The sequence below is a fragment of the Acinonyx jubatus genome, chromosome C1, assembly GCF_027475565.1.
Source record: "Acinonyx jubatus isolate Ajub_Pintada_27869175 chromosome C1, VMU_Ajub_asm_v1.0, whole genome shotgun sequence".
Taxonomy (NCBI): Eukaryota; Metazoa; Chordata; class Mammalia; order Carnivora; family Felidae; genus Acinonyx; species Acinonyx jubatus.
In genome coordinates this window covers 136832582-136850956 of record NC_069381.1, presented here as the reverse complement: position 1 = coordinate 136850956, position 18375 = coordinate 136832582, and the positions used below count along the sequence as shown (strand labels likewise).

Genomic DNA, 18375 nt, shown 5'->3' with positions numbered 1-18375 from the left:
GCAGCATTATTTACAATAGCTAAGATATGGAAGCAGCCCAAGTGTCTATCGATAGGTTAATGGATAAAGAAAATATGGTGAATACACACAATAGAATATTATTCAATCATAAAAAAGAATGAAGTCTGGGCATTTGCAACAACATAGATGGATCTAAAGAGTATAATGCTAACTGCAGTAAGTCAGTCAAAGACAAATACCATATGATTTCACTCATATGTGCAATTTCAAGAAACAAATAAAAAAAGAAAGAAACCAAAAAACAGATTCTTAAGTATAGAGAACAAACTGATGGCTACCAGATGGGGAGGTAGGTGGGGTGGATGGGTGAAACAGGTGAAGGGTACACTTATTATTATTATTGTATTTAAGAGTACACTTATTGTGATGAGCACTGAGTAATGTACAGAATTGCTGAATTACTATATTGTACACATGAAAACAATGTAACACTGTATGTTAACTGTACTGGAATTAAAATTTAAAAATTTTTAAAGGGAAAAAGAGAAAAAAGAACACTACACTTATTAAAAAGATGATGTACAAAGTAATGCTGATAGAGTACCTTGGTAAAGTTTGTTGTCTTTAACAATAGCAGCAAAGAAAAAAGAGAAAAATTGACTGCAATATTTTGTTGTTTAAAGTAGATAGTAGCAACATGATGCAGTTGGGGAAGGTGAGAGAGACAACAGGATGTCAGAATGTACAAGAATCTTTTTTAGGGAAGATATATAAATACTACACTTTTAAGTAAGAAAAAATTAAAAAGATACACAAAGTGTGTGGAAAAAAACTGAAATAAGATGGTAGAAACACTTAAATGTATCAAAAAATTATGATAACTATTATATTTTTATTGAAAGTTTGTTTTGTTGTTAGTGGGTGTATGAAATTCTTGCTTATAATCTCTACTTCTTCCTTTTGTAAGTAGAAATAACATTAATTTTTCTTTTAATAATACACGGTTATTATGAAGTTCAAATTCTGGGGATAAAGTGAGTATCTTCTAGAGTTAACTACCATTTGGTACATACTATAAAGGACATTAGACCAGATGACTGCTGATTTTTTTCCCAACACATGCCTACCCTGAACTTATATACCTCACATATTTTTTTGGTAGAATATTTACCATTTATATAACCTTGACACATGTAACCAGAGTATGGCAACAACTTTAGTAGGGGATAGAAGGAACTCAATGCAGGGTATCACTAACCAAACTTTCTGTTTGTGGTAGAGTAGAAAACTAATGGACAGTAGTATTAATTTAGGTATGTGGCAATGGGAGTTTAAGTGAAGCAAGACTGGGCAGATCAGAGCCCATTGGTCAGGGTTAAAAACTGAAGCTCTAATCAGTTCAAAAGGGGGGTGACCATTATCATATGGCTCAGTTAGATGTGGAGACTGAGGCTGTCTAGGTATATCCTACGAAAGTGAGTCTGGACTATGTCTGCAGGTGGGGAGACCATCAGGTGTCATCAGTACCTTGGGAGAAGACTGAAGAAGGGAGGAAAAAACTTGAATAGATCAAAAAGTATTTAAAGACATAAATAGCATTCATAGAAGTCTCACAAAAATCCTCAGAACCAGATAGGTTTTTTTTTAAAGATTTTATTTTTAAGTAATCTCTACACTCAACATGGGGCTCAAACTCATAAAGTTGCATGCTCTACCAATGAAGCCAGCCAGGCACTCCATGAGTTTTAACATGAGTTAAACATTATGAGTTTTAACAAACATTAAAGAAACAGTAAATTCATATCTTGTAAAGCTGTTCCAGAAAATAGAAAAAGAGTAAAAGCTGTCCATCTTATTTTATTAGGCTGGTGTCATCTTAATTGCAAAGTCAGACAAGGAAAATAAAGAGAAAACAATTACAGCACATTTCATTTAGGAATGTAGATTCTAAAATCCTAAATAAAATATTTGCTAACCAAATAAAATAACATTAAAAATAAAACACCATGATCACTAGAAACACAGGGATGGTTTCACATTAGAAATTCTATTCATATAATTCACAACGTTAATATACCAAAGGATAAATGTCATGTGATTGTTTCGAAGATGCATAAAAAGCATTTTATAGGGTTCAATAGCTATTTATGCATACGAAGCTAGAAATAGAAGAACTTTCATAATTTAGTAAAGGTTGTATGTTAAAAACCTTCAGTAAGCATTATACGTCAGTGAGAAGTGAGAAACTAGATGCATCCTCTTTAAGACTGGGCATAAGATAAGGATGCCCACTGTCACTACTACTGTTTAGTTCCAGAGGAATTGATCAAAGGTATTAGAAAGAAGAAAAAAGTAAAAGTATGAGGATGGGAAGGGTAGAGAGAAAACTATCACTTTTGGAACTGATATATGATCATTTTTCTAGACAACAGAACAATCTATTAAGAATAAGAGAGTTCAGCAACGTTGTTAGAACTTGTATCAATTTTCAAAAAATCAGTAGCATTTCTGTACACAAATGATATACATCCAGAAAATATTTTAATCAAGTTTTAAAATATTGATGTTTACTCAAAGAATATCAAGCACAAGATTAAAAAGTTGAAAAAAATGGGATGCAGATATTTTTTAATATTTAAAACTAATAGGAAATGAATACCTAGAATACCTATGACAAACTCTTAAAGAACATTAGTCAAAAGAACCATATGAAAAATAAAGAGTGTGAACAAACAATTTCAGAAAAGGGAAGCCAAAAGGCCAATAAAAATATGAAGCAGTACTCAAACTCATTATTGATAAGAGGAATTAAAATTAAAATAATAAGCTATAAAATTATGCACATAATATTAGCACAAAATATTAGCAAGCTAGATAATGTCAAGGTTGGCAGGACTGACTGAGAAGGTTACTGCTGGTGAAAGTGTGGACCAAAGTATTTTATTTGGTAGAGCAACTGGCAGAACTTGGTCAAGTTAAGTATAAACATGTATCCTATTACCCAGCAATTGTGCTCCTGCATATATATCCCAAAGAAATCCTTGCAAAGTCCACAATAAAGCAAGTGTGATAATGTTCATTATAGCAGTGTTTGTTGTGACAAAAGTCTGGATGGCAATCACTGGGAAATACAAGTAGTTAAAACATGGTAGCTACAAACGATGGAATACTATGCAGCAGTTAGAAGCGATGTAAACATGACAATATAAGTAAATGATAAACACTTAAGGTTAATTAAAATAAAATAGTAGGAAGAAAATGAAATACATAGCACAATACCATCTACGCATAATAAAATTTCATACACATAAAATGGGGCAGGGGGCAGGGTAGAGATATAATTAACCCAAGCCCAACCATGAGATAACTGCTGAAGCTGAGAGATGGGCCCATGAAGATTCATAACATATTCTCTTTTTTTTTTTAATTTATTTTAAAATTTCTATTTAAAATATTTAAAAATACATGTATATAAAAGCAATGCTTTATGAAAATACATATAAACAAAAGAGAATGGTGCAGTAGTTATTATAATGACTGTCAGAATGGTTTCCTATGGGTCAAGGTCAGAAGCATGGGACTAGAAATGAAAATAAAAGAATATGTATAAACAAATAAAATAAGGGCTTTGCATGGACCAATGATGATAGCGTGCAATGAACTGAGGAGCATGTTTAGCTCTATTCTTATGCAAAAGTTCCTTTAAAAAAAAAAAGACTCATTATTTTTTTCTTTAATTGAGAGGATCTGGTTTAAGACTGTGGAGATGGAGGAACTATAAAAATAATTGTCTAATTATTATAATTCAGAAAACAATTGAATAGCTGTTCCAAGGAACCAACTCACCATATGTTAACTATAGAAATGAATTAGAAGTAAGTAATGTCATTTATATTTTCAAGATAAGTCATTTCTGATAATAATATTCATCACAAAAAACTAGCAAAATCAATAAGCTGCTACCCACAAATTAAGGGGAAAAAATAGACTCTAAAGTAGTTGCACTCTAAAAGAATAAAGAAAAACAGAACAAAGGGAAAAAATTTCCACAGCAGAGGCTATAAACTGTTTTATTTTGTTCACACATTTGGCAAAGGAGATTTTTTTCACAGGCAAAATTTTGTGCTGATATTTAAAAATTAGGACTTTTCAAAATCCATATTTATTTCTTCTGAATATACAATAAAATTAGATTTTACAGTCTCTTATTTCCACTTAGAGAGGATTCTAGAGCTGAACAAAAATGTCCTATTTACTGGTCACATAGTCTCTAAGGTTACATGGTAACTGCCAGGCATGAAACATTATTTAAAATACTTTTTTCTTTTTTAACATTTTGTGCGCCTCATATCTCACTGAAAACTGTACCAAAATATATTCAGAAATATACTTAATAATGTGAACATGTAAGCAGTCATGGGAGGCATGGACAGAACATGCTAACTGAAAGGATATGGTAGGTAAAGAAAAATCTTTGGGGACTCAAGAAATAGTGAAAAGAGATTTGGTATTCAGAGGTAACACTCTGAGTATTTGAAAGTATGACAGTTTTTTGGAGTGGTTAAAGAACATGTTCCTAATGTAGTTAAAGAACTGATTAATGAATATGGTATTGAGAAGAAAGTGCAGTGAATAGTAGTTTTTGTTTAATCTTCCAAATTAAACACTACTGAGTTGAGCCCACAGATTTAATGGAAGCTACTTCATTTCTTCTCCATTCTTCTTAATTGGTTTGCACACTTCCATAATAATATATCAATTTTATCCACTTCCTATTATAAATGACATATGACACTTCCTGTCATGATAGTGTTAGGGCATAACACCTTGTGTCTGAATATGAATGAATATGGTTTTGAAGTCGCTTAGATAGGGCTAGTGATAAAACAAGTTTAGCAAGTCAAAGTACAGTCTGAAACCCTAACCATTTAAATGAGATGATTTATGAGGTTGTATCTATTACTTACCTTGAGTATCTATATTTTAAAGATCTTGTCTGTAAACCATATAACCTTCAATATCTACTTCCCATATGCAGAAACTGGCATCCTCAATAAGCATCTAAAAAAGAAACAGAAGAAAATATCATGAATTTGTGGTTATAAATATTGTTTATTTTAAACATATAAGCGGATGTAAAAATTATTCTCTATGATTTTATTAAGTTTGGACAAGGGGAGGCATATCTCATAGGACATATTTTATATAAATAAACACCAGTAATAATGAGATTTTTCCATTTAGAAGAATCAGAAAGTTTTGCGGAACATATATTTTGATTTATGCCAGAAAACTTAGTGCCTTCCATTGTCCTAATTTTATCTGGCTACCAAGTTTCTATGAGCATTTTTAAGAAATATAATTTTAAATACGTTGATTCTGAGGTTCTACATGAACATAACCCTACCCCAGGAAATATTTTCCTTGCTCAAATGGATCACAAAAATATATTCTTGATTATATCTGAGTTGCTTATAAATGCCAAAATCAAAGAGATCAACTAGTTAAATATCATCCTCATAAAAAAGGTCAATATTACTTAAACTGCCCAATCAGTACTTTATAAACACCAACCTAAGGAAGCTTTCAGAGATCTTTTAAGAGAAATTGCCACTAATTGAGAATTAGGATTATCTAAACAAAATGTTCTTTCCTAAAAGAATATGATTTTGGAATGAAACTGGACCACTTTCTTACATGATACACAAAAATAAATTCAGAATGGATGAAAGACCTGAATTTGAGACAGGAAACCACCAAATCCTAGAGAACATAGGCAGAAACCTCTTTGACGTTAGCCATAGCAACTTCTTACCAGAAATGTCTTCAGAGGGAAGGGACACAAAAGCAAAAATGAACTATTGGGACTTTATCAAGATAAAACACTTCTCAGGGAGCCTGGTAGCTCAGGGGCTGAGCATCTGACTCTTGATTTTGGTTCAGGTCATGATCTCACAATTCGTGAGATCAAGCCCCACACTGAGCTGCCAGCATAGAACCTGCTTGGGATTCTCTCTCTCTGGCCCTCTCCCATCCTCTCTCTCTCTTTCTCTTTCTCAAAAATAAATAAATAAACATTTTTTTAAGAAGATAAAAAGCTTCTGCACAGTGAAGGAAACAATCAGTAAAACTAAAAGACAGCCTACAGAATGGAAGATATTTCCAAATGACATATCTGATAAAGGGTTAGTATCCAAAATGTATAAAGAACTTATTAAACTAAACACTCACAAAACAAACAATCCAGGGAAGAAATGGGCAGAGGACATGAATCAATACTTTTGAAGACATCCATATGGCTAACAGACAAATGAACAGATGAGCAACATCACTCATCCCCAGGGAAATACAAATCAAAACCACAATGAGATACCACCTCACACTAGTCAGAATGGCTAAAATTAACATCACAAGAAACAGATGTTGGTGAGGATATGGAGAAAGGGGAACCTTCTTGCACTGTTGGTGGGAATGCAAACTGGAGCAGCCAGTCTGGAAAACAGTATGGAGTTTCCTCAAAAAGTTAAAAATAGAACTACCTACAATCCAGCAAATGCACTACTAGATATTTATCCAAACATACAGGTTCATTGGGGTACATTTACCCCGATGTTTATAGCAGCATTATCAACAATAGCCAAGATATGGAAAGAACCAAATGCCTATCGACTGAAGAATGGATAAAGAAGATGTGGTATATGGGGCATCTGAGTGGTCAGGTGATTATCCAACTTTGGCTCAGGTCATGATCTCAAGGTTCATGGGTTCAAACCCTGCATTGGCTTGCTGCTGTCAGCCTGTCAACACAAAGCCTGCCTCGGATCCTCTGTACCCCTTTCTCCCTACACCTCCCTGGCTCATGCTGTCTCTCAAAAAATAAATGCAACATAGGAAAAGAGATGCGTTACATATGTATGTAATGGAATATTACTCAGCCATCAGAAGGAATGAAATCCTGCCATTTGCAATGAAGAGTCTGAGCTACAGTGTACTATGCTAAGCGAAATAAGTCAGTCAGAGAAAGACAAATACCGTATGATTTCACTCATGTGGAATTTAAGTAATAAAACAGATGAACATGTAAGAAGAGGGGGAGAAAGAGAGAGGGAAACAAACTATAAGAGACTTTATGATAGAGAACAAAATGAGTGTTGATGGAAGGATGTGGCAGGGAGATGGGCTAAATGGATGATGGGTATTAAGGAGGGAACTTGTTGTGTTGAGCACTGGGTGTTATATGTTAGTGATGAAATTAAATTCTACTCCTGAAAACAATATTACACTATATGTTAAGTAACTAGAATTTAAATAAAAATTTGAAAAACAAAAATAAGTCTTGAGAATGTAATGTACAGCACAGAGAATGTAGTCAATAATATTGTATTAACGTTGTATGGTAACAGATAGTAGCTAGACGTATTGTAGTGATTGCAGTGTAAACAAATGTGGAATCTCTATGTTGTACACATGAAACTAATGAATTATATGTCAATTATACTTAAATAAAAAATGGCCACACATAAACACACACAGAAGAATCTTATTCTCTCTTTGATTTTTTTTAAAAAACAAGCCTAAGACAAGCAGTTAGGGAAACAAGGATTTGAAGGATATAATGCCATACGAATATGTGATTTTGAGTATTATGGATTCCCAAGCCAAACATCAATAGTTTTTGGATTCAATTACATGATCCTTTTGCTCATTGCTGTAGATCTCTCATTAGAGTAGTTTCTTAGTTACAGCTGCACATTAAAAATACTTGGGGGGTGGGTGCTTGGGTGGCTTAGTCAGTTGAACATCTGACTTTGGCTCGGGTCATGGTCTCAGGTCATGATTTCAGGGCTCGTGAGTTTGAGCCCCACGTTGGGCTCTGTGCTGACAGTTCAGAGCCTGGAGCCTTCTTCGGATTCTGTATCTCCCTCTCTATCTGCCCCTCCCCCACTTGTGCTCTGTCTCTCTCTCTCAAAAATAAACATTAAAAAATATTTGGGACACTTTATACTGAGACTTGGTATATTTCTTAGATATTCTTATTTAACTGGTATGGTGTGGTGCTGGGGCCTAGGGTTTTTTTGTTGCTGTTGTTGTTTGTTTGTTTTTAAGTATTAAGAAGGAGAGGCACCTGGGTGGCTCAGTCGGTTGAGCAATGGACTCTTGGTTTTGGCTCAGGTCATAATCTCATAGTTTGTGGGTTCGAGCCCTGTGCTGGACTCTGTATTCTCTCTTTCCCTGCCCTCTCTTTCTCAAAATTAAAAAAAAAATTAAAAAACATTAAGGAAGGGTATCAGTCCTTCCGTGAGTGGGAGGGGGCAAAAGAGAGAGTGAGACACTGAATCAGGGTCCAGGCTCTGAGCTATCAGCACAGAGTCCAACATGGGGCTCAAATTCATGAACTGTGAGATCAGGAGCCGAAGTCTGATGCTTAACTGACTGAACCGCCCAGGCACCCTCTAAGATTATATTTCTAATCTTAAAAGATAATCCTGAGGCATCCTGGATAAGAAATAACTTTAAAATATAAATAGGACTTTAGCAATAAATCAATGTAGATAAGCTAAAATAATGTTTATGGGTAATGTATTTTGTAAGCTGTGCTATCCTCCTAACCTAAGTAAACTGTGTAGGTAATCAACAAAATACTATGGCAAAAAAGAGAAAACTAAATTATATTCTATAATGACAATTTAACCCCAAACTACATAAATAATTACAAACATGCCCACAATGTCTCAGAATTAAAAATGTTTTGGCCTTAACTTAGCAGTGGGGAATAAACTCTTCTACTATCATTTGCTCTAAGTGCAAAGCAACAAATTCTCAAAGAAAAAGTCTTGAGTCATTTCCTTCAACACACACACTAACATAGCTTACTAAAAATAAGATGAAATAGGCTGTTAACATTTTAGTCTTGAAAATTCTTTTAAAACAAGTCCAGAAATACTTTGTAATAAAAATAATATATTCATATGCACATACTCTGTAGATTCTTTCTGAAAAAGAAAAGTCTAATAAACAGAGGTGAATATCCAAGTCTGTGCTATACATAATAAGAATGATGATCTCAGTAACTGCTAAATCTTTAAAGAAAATTATAATTATTTTCACTTATCTACCTAGTATGGAGGTGCTCCTAATAAAGTATTCTTTCTACATGCATGTGCTGCTAACTACTTCAGGTTTTCCTATTAAGTTCACATCAATCTTCAGTTTATGACTAAAGGTGATTCTTTTCCCAGAACTAGTTCTGCTTAATAGCTAGTAAACAGTCATGGACTTCCTAAATGTCTTCACAAACACAGAGCCACCTCTCAAATCTGCAGGATCGGATGCAAGTTTGCCTCTGGTTTATAGCTATGCAATGAAATTCCAATGTCTTTTGGCAAGACTCATGATCTTTTACTATTTGACCCCAGATGCCTTTTGCTGTTTATCTCTCATCTCTTCATCAACCAAAACTTGGCTCAAATACTGCTTCCTCCTTGAAGGAAATTTCCATCAACCAGACACTAAAAGCTTTCTTTCTTTTTCTGACTTCCAACACTAATTATTGCCAAGTTACTTAGGTAATTAATCAGGTACTCACTTATGGTCCTTTATCTCTATCTTTTATTTTTAAGATTTGGCATGTTTGCTTTATTCCCTCAACTAAATTATAATTTCCCAGCAAGCCCTAGCTTGAAAGCATTTAATAAATATGCGATGATTTTATTTATTGGTCTTCCCATTAACTGAGCATAGCATTTTACAGTGATTGAGTGAAGCACCCAGCTTTTCTCTTTAGTATACTTTACAACCATGAATGATTTAAACATTGTAATTTCCCTAAGCTGCAAGAACTTGCCCATCTCTTTTGAGGTTACTGCACCTTACTCTCTTAATGTCTCACGATGTAGGTTATTATAGCAACTGAGAGTAATGGCATAATAATTGCTGTTAATAATAACAACTGAATCAACAAAAATGAACATTATTTTTTTAATATTTGAAGGGATACATACATCCTGATGCTTATAGCAGAGCTATCAACAATAGCCAAATTATTATGGAAAGAGCCCAAATGTCCACTGACTGATGAATGGATAAAGAAGATGTGGTGTGTATGTATGTAAATATATATATATATATATATATATGTATATATATGTGTGTATGTATATATACACATATACATATACATATACGTATACATACACACAACGGAATATTACACATCAAAATGAATGAAATCTTGCCATTTGCAATGATGTGGAAGGAGCTAGAAGGTATTATTCTAAGTGACACAAGTCAGTCAGAGAAAGACAAAATATCATATGATTTCACTCATATGTGGAATTTAAGAAACAAAACAGATGAGCATAGAGGAAGGGGGGGAAAAGAGAGGGAGGCAAACCATAAGAGACTCCTAAATATAGAGAACAAACTGAGGGTTGATGGATGGGAGGTGGGCATAGGATGGGCTAAATGGGTGATGAGTATTGAGGAGGGCACTTGTTGGGATGATCACTGGGTGCTGTAAGTGATGAATTACAAAATTCTATCCTGAAAGCAGTATAACACTGTGTGTTAACTAGAATTTAAATAAAAACTTAAAAAAAGAACATTTAAAAAGTAAATTAAATTCTATTTAAATACATGTAACACAGAAGTCCTAGGGAACATGGTTTAGTGTTTCCTTAGAAAAACTACATACTTCAATAAGAACCAATAACTCTATAAATAGCACAATACTCTATATATCACAAAAGAATTCAATGTATACAGATTACTCTTTAAAGACCAAAAATACAAACTTATAGATAATAAACAATAAATGTGTCCAAGATTTTTAAAGTTGCTAACACTTCTTCCTTGCTTTGAAATACAGTAATGAGAGCTAACATTTATTGATTTCTAAATTCTAACCATCATTAATTAATTTAATCTTTACAACAATCCTAAGAAGTACTATTATCATCTATATTGTACAGATAGGGAAATTGAGGAACAGAGAAATTAACTTGTTGAAGCTTTCACAGTTAATAACTGTCAGAGCTAGATTTCAAACTCATGCAGTCTACAATTATCTACAGTATTTCTTAAAGGCACTATCCATTAAACTAAAATCTCCAGTAGTTCCGGAAGCCTTACTTAATGTATCTGTATATAAATTTCTGCCTTATACCCTCCACCCTTTTCCAAGGTTTTTGAGATTTCCCACTCAAAGGAGAATGCCATGGGGGTCCACTTCAACCCTTCTTCTCACAAAAAGATGATTTCAAAGTCTTCATTTAGTGTTACATACTTTCTATTTCTGTACAATTTACAGAATAAAATCTGTAAAATTTACATAATAAAGCATAATAAATACTAAAGGTTTATGTTAAAAACCCTGTCTTGATTTGAATGTGATGTTCTATGAGTCTAAAGACATTAAGATCCATTAAGTATGGTTCAATAATGGGATATCATATTCATGGATTTAACTCCTTAGAAATTTTTTAATGAAAAACTATACCTTCTTAAAATATTACTGCACTCCCAAATTTGAAATATGGCAGTTTTTACAGGAAGAAAACATGCTTTCCACTTCCCTGAGCTATGGAACTATATCAAAACCTAAACTTTTATCGGTGGTTACTTTCATAGTATTAGCAGTATACAATACTGTAGACCTCAAGATCCCATTTATTCTAACAGGTGACTTAAAAATAATTCTAATTTAGGGGTACCTGGTGGCTAAATCAGTTAAGCGTCCAACTCTTGATTTCAGCTCAGGTCATGATCTCATGGTTCATGAGTTCGAGCCCTACATCAAGCTCTGCACAGGCAGTGCAAAACCTTCTTGGGATTCTCTCTTTCTCTCTCTCTGCCTGTCCCTCATGTGTGCTCTCTCTCTCTCTCTCTCTCTCCTTCTTTCTAAAAATAAATAAATAAACTTAAAAAAATTCTAGTTCACAAATTTCATATGTGGCTGAATGGAAACAGATCATAGCAAAAAATTATGGAATAAAATAAAACTTCACAAAGTATTTTATTTCAATAAAAAACAAACATTAAAGTAATTAAAAATATTTTTAAGCCATGTCTGCTTTTTTTTGTTTCCATATTTCTTCAGTATAACAAGAGTTCTAATCATGCAATCAATGGAAGATTTGTTTTCTCAACTGTTTGTCATAGAGCATAATCTTAGCCTGAGAATATTTAAGCATTGCTTAGTACCAGTTAAGTCCATTATTAGGTTTATTCCCGATCACGTATTTAGTGGACCTTGCATAACTTTGATTTATGGTTTTAACACAACCATTCTATTTTTAAGTCAACAACATAAAAGACTCTTATTGGATACACCCCAGTCAGTGTCAAAACAAATAACCATAGGTAATTTGAAATCCTGTCCATTAAATTAGGCCTTGCCTTTAGTCCTCTTGCAACTTGCCCAGATGACCTGGCTTCAGTTAAGAAACTATATTTAGAGTCCAACATAACTGAAGTTCTTTCTATAAAAGTTGATAATAACCAGGCTATCCAAGGTATAAGAGTAAGTAGCATTTCTTTTTCATTAGAGAAAGAAAAGAAACAATCTTTGTTTCTTCCTTTTTTTTTTTTTTTTTTTTTTTTGCCCCACCAGCATTCTCTAAAATTGTCCATCTGACCTAGACAAGGTATCTCTTCCACTGGAATAAATTATCAATTTGGTTCTGACAGACCACCTTAATAACATCTATTATTTGGGAAATACCAATTAGTGATATTTGGGTACACTAACATGCCAAACAATTTAAGAGCTGACCTTTTTGGATAGAAAGAATTAAGTACAACATTTTGGCAAATATAGTACCAAGAACATGCATATAAATATTCTGGCAATAATAAATTCATTATGCTGGTTATCCTATTGGGTTGGTTGATAGACAATTAATGAGCTAATAGGGCTGGGACATAGAAAATGGGTTAGCAACCCATTTATTACTCTAATTCTATGTAGCTTCTCCCAACCTCAAAAATAAGGTACTTGAAAACCACTAAGGATCTCTCAACTTAAGGTTGAGAAAATAAGTATGTTCTAGAGAAAATCAAATGGGGTTTGGTGATTAAAATAATGTAAATATGAAGGTCTATGTTAATAGGTTTATATTCAATAAAACAAAAACATTTTAAAAAATCATTCCACTTATTCTTTCATGCACCAGAACTTTTCAAGGATTTCCTCTATGGCAGTGTTACAGAAATAAATTACAAAGCTATTCCATATACATTTATTATATTTTATAAAGCTATTTTACTTTTAGAAATAATAAATACACTAATGACCTTGCTCTCTGCCTTGCTCTAAATGCTGGTAATGTTAAAAGTTTATGAGTAGGATGATACTGATGTTATATATCTTCTCAGGTTCTGCCTTTTGCCTCTCTGACTCCTGACTCAGTAGTCTCTATGAGACATTTCTAGCAATATATCCCTGTTATTTTTTTCACAGCATCTTTAGAAATCACTACCACTGACATCACTCCCATTTTCTTTTTAAAAACCTCATGTTCCTCTTTTTCTCATTATAATCATTAACAGCAGTTGCCCACCTTTCCAGAATGCTGGAAATAAAATATTTTTAATGCTAAAAAGTTCTACAGAGGAAACAAAAAAGAAGAGAGAAAAAAGCAACAGTGATAACTCCTGTTGATTTCTTTGTTCAGGATTATGCTAAAAGTGTACGGGCATACACCTCAGAGATATTGTGGGTTTGGTTCCAGATCACCACAATAAAACAAATATTACAATAAAGTGAGTCAAATGAACTTTTTGCTTCCCCACTGCATATAAATGTTATGCTTACACTATACTGTAGTCTATTCAGCGTGCAATAGCATGATGTCTAAACAATGTATATACCTTAATTAAAAAAATACTTTATTGCTAAAAAATGCTATCGTCTGAGCTTTCAGAAAGTCATAATCACTAATCACCATAACAAATTAATAATAATGAAAAACTTTGAAATACTGTAAGAATAACCAAAATGTGATACAAAGACACAAAGTGACTACTGTTAGAAAAATGGCGCCAAAAGACTTGCCCAAAGGAGGGTGGCCACCAACCTTCAGAGTGTAAAAAAAACGTAGTATCTGCAAAGCACAATAAAATGAGGTAAGGTGGTAGATGGAATTACGGATAAGAGATGGGGATATCAAAGGGGGGATTTCAACATCAGAGGGTATGCTTAAATTCCTTCTGAAACATGGTAACCTTGATTCCAACTCCATGATTCTATGAATCTATTATTAAAAATCACAAGAAATTTTATGAGCAAACAAGAGAATGCTTTGAAAAAAAAAAAAAAAGGCATTCCTAAGTCAAATACCAAAGTTGCACTGCCCCCTTTTGGAGACAGACAACAGAAATTCATAAATATTAACAGGATATTGTTAATATTTTTAAATTCTAAAGCAGTATTATAGATACAGGCATTACTTGTATCTGTCAGAAATTTGTTCCCCTAACATATTTAGCTAAATATGTTATTTGTTGTTAAAACAAACAATGCAATATAAATTGATGGCGGGCCAACATGAAGAATAAAACAAAACCTTGAAAGTGCCACCATGATCAAAAAGAATGTAATCTTGCCATTTGCAACAATGTGGATGGAACTAGAGTGTATTATGCTAAATGAAATAAGTCAGTCAGAGAAACACAAATATCATATTATTTCATTCATATGTGGAATTTAATATACAAAACAGATGAACATATGGGAAGCAAAAATAAGATAAAAACAGAGAGGGAGAAAAACCATCAGAGACTCTTAAATAGAGAGAACAAACTGAGGGTTGCTGGTGGGGTGTTGGGTGGAGGAATGGGCTAAATGGACTATAGGCATTAAGGAGGGCACTTGTTAGGATGAGCACTGGGTGTTATATGTAAGTGATGAATCACTAAATTCTATTCCTGGAATCATTATTATATTATATGTTAACTAACTTGGATTTAAACTAAAATAAATTAATTAAAAAATAAATAAAATTCATAGCACCAAATAAAAAACTGCAAAAGAACTAGAATTGAGCCCCCCCAAAAATGATGTTTCTCTTGATGATGAAACAGAAAAAGGGTCTGTAACTCTGTGTGTGTGTGAGAGACAGAAAGAGAGAGGCTCTTACTTTCATTCACAAAAATTAAGAGTTCTTAAAGAAGCTTCACTTTCAAGTTTTTAATGGTGCTATGATATAACATTTGGGGGCATTTGATACATAAAACACTATAATCCTAAAGAAAAACACTATCATAAAGATAGATTTCATGAAGCTGTCATACATCTACTTCAATACCTAAAAAGAAATCCAGATCTAAATATAAACCATAATGCTTTATTTACATGGTGGTAACAAAGATAATAACAAGCCTCAAGTGATTCCACTGTACTGAATGAGATAAACTACTAGAGTGTTGTAGGAGATTAGAAAATACTGAATCAGAACTCAGAAATTCTTTTTAGAAGATGTTCTCTGGGGTGCTTGGGTAGCTCAGTCAGTTAAGCATCTGTGCCTAGCTCTGTGCTGACAGGGTGGATCCTGCTTGGGACTCTCTTTCTCTGCCCCACCCCCACTCACACTTTTTCTCTCTCTCAAAATAAACAAATAAACTTAAAAAAAAAGTTTCTTTCAAAAAAAGATGAGCACTGGGTGTATACAACACTGGGTGTTGTATGTAGCCAATTTGACAATAAATTATATTTAAAGAAGGACGAACTCTGTATAAAAACAAAAGAAAATCAGGTAAGTTAAAAACTAATAAAATATGATAGACTTATTAATTAGTACTTGTTAATTAAGACTAATTTAAAAGAAAACTAAAGGAAAGATATATTTAAATTAACATGTAAATAATTTTAATATAGTTTTAAAGTATGTGTATACAGACTAAAAACTGTCTTCATAAGATTTTTAAAATAAGCAGCTTCAAAATGCAGCTATAGATTATTAAAATCAGCATATGGGGTGCCTGCATGGCTCAGTCAGTTAAGCGACTGACTTCAGCTCAGGTCACGATCTCACGGTTTGTGAGTTCAAGCCCTGTGTCAGGCTCTGTGCTGACAGCTCACAGCCTGGAGCCTGCTTAAGATTTTGTGTTTCCCCCTCTCTCTGCCCATCCCCTGCTCGTGCTGTCTGTCTCTCTCTCCCTCTCTCTCTCTCTCAAAGATAAATAACATTAAAAATATTTTTTAAAAAAATCAGCATATAAACTGCTTACAGAAAACATCAAATTTATGCTGTAAGACATTTTAAATGTTCTATTATGTGGAAATACCCTCTTTCCAGTATTTATGGCATAATTTTTTTATGTAATGCATACTTCAGCTAAAGTGATTTTTCAAGTTATTAATGAAACAAAATAAAACAACCCTCCAAAATGAAGGGTCTTCATTAATGGAAACAAATCCTTCAGTATTATCCTAAGGGAAGAGACTTTACCCAGGTAATGAACAAAAAAGCCATAAGTAGTTGCATCTTGGGAAAATCAAGTTCTACCATGATTTCCAATAAAAACAAAAAGATGTCAGGGAGAGATGTTAGAACCCCGTGCAAGGAGATGAAATCCTCACATGTCAACGCATTAAAATAAAAAAATGACAAGCAGGGAAAATGCACATAAATGCACAGAATAGGAGTATCATCCTTAGTGATGTCTGAAAAGGAGGTTAGTGTGACCAGAGTATCAAAGTCACCAGCGAGTGTTTGGGGGAAACATCAGGCTCTGACTTTCTGCAGATTTTTAGTGCAGGCACTCATAATAGCAAAAGAAACCATATTACATGAGGAATTTTATGAGCCAGTAGTATGCCTGATTTTATGATATCTGGAAATAGCTTTACCAAAAAAGCATATTTCAAATCCTACCAAGATCAGTTCGGTACTATGCCAACCTGCCAATAATGAAGAGGTTTATTAGAGAAAATAACACAACGACACAAGAATAAAATCCCTATAAACAGAAAAAGATGTCTAGATTACACAAATTGCCTCCAGAAGTAAATAATGATGGGGTCATTTTCGACTCAGTGAAAGATAATTGAGAAATCAAAAAATGAAATCTAAATATGAGCAAGTGCAACCAAAAAGAGTTTGAGTCACTCTTGTTTACATGTTTAAAGGATTGCCTTGTCAAGTTTCTTTTTTGAGATACACAAGAAATAAATGGAATATCATTTTAGATCTTTGAAAGGCAACAGAAAAAATAACTATACATATAAAATGTGAAGAATTTGCAGAGATTTGCTCCATCTTCTCCGTGTTTATAATGAACCTAAATGACTATGCAGAAAAAGAACTACTTAAATGTTTGAACCAAAACATTATAGGTCATTTTGCTCTGTAAGAGTGATTTAAGTCTTAATACCATCTCTCTCTTTAAGCTTAAAATGCTACTTAAAATTAATCAAATATTAAATGTTCCTTATATTGCTGGCCTTTATAATGCTGTGACTTTTTCTGATGATTCCTTAGCACTGAAAATATAGTTGTAGATACTATTGTAGATACAGATACAATAAAATGTCCCCTAGATAAATATACGTAACATAGAATTTTAACTTGTTATAGTGAATTGCAAATTAGTGTGAGGAAGTAAAACAGTATGGTAGGTTCATGTTCAGTAAAAGTTAAATATGTAACAATTAAAAATACCTATTGATGGGCTCATTGCAACAGAGAGCAATTGAAGCAAAAATAAAATGAAATATTCAGTTGATTCATATAGAAAATAATAAAAAAAATTATCTCAATATGTTGGGATGCCTCTCTTTTCGATTGAACCAGGTGAAATTTTTTTATTGCTCAAAAAAGACTGAGGATTGGAAATTTCTCATGGTTTAAACTAAAAGCACTAGAGTTAGTTCATTTAGTTCATTTTAGTTCATTTAGTTCATTTAGTTCTATGAAACATTGCAATACAAACCAAGAAACAATGTATTCAGTGACTAAAACCTATAGTTCAAATAATTTTACTACCACACAAAAAAGGTGAAAGAGGAATAAACACTATAAGTGATTTTTGTTGCTCCCAGATTCTTAAGAGATTATGTGTTTATTTGAGCATATACTGTGTAGATTATTAGGTAAAAAAAAAATCATCACTGTTTTATTCTTCTTGGATGTTGATAAAGAAGATATAATAAGAGGAAGGTTATAAATGAGAGCAAATTCACATTTGGAAGAGAAGGAAACCAACAAAGTCCTTTATGATATTTACAATAGCTTAATAAATTTTTTGGCCAAGTACTGTAAGGTAAAAACTTCCTCCACCATATATTGCAAGTTCATAATTTTAAAAAATGGCTGACTGTAAATAAAGGCAATCTATTTAACTGTCTATTGACCAATCAGTGAAAAACGACCATATATTTATATAACAGTTTAGCAGAAATTTCAAGGAAAGAAT

General features: G+C 33.1%; 1 protein-coding gene across 5 annotated transcripts in view; it reads right to left on the bottom strand.

The window, feature by feature from the left end:
- MBD5 (methyl-CpG binding domain protein 5) overlaps positions 1-18375 on the bottom strand; it is a 428915-nt gene that overhangs the window by 260731 nt on the left and 149809 nt on the right. For all 5 annotated transcript variants that reach the window (XM_053215019.1, XM_053215020.1, XM_053215018.1 and 2 more), the window contains exon 2: positions 4929-5022. The gene's annotated coding sequence lies outside the window, so the exon portion shown is untranslated. The remainder of the gene's footprint in view (positions 1-4928; positions 5023-18375) is intronic.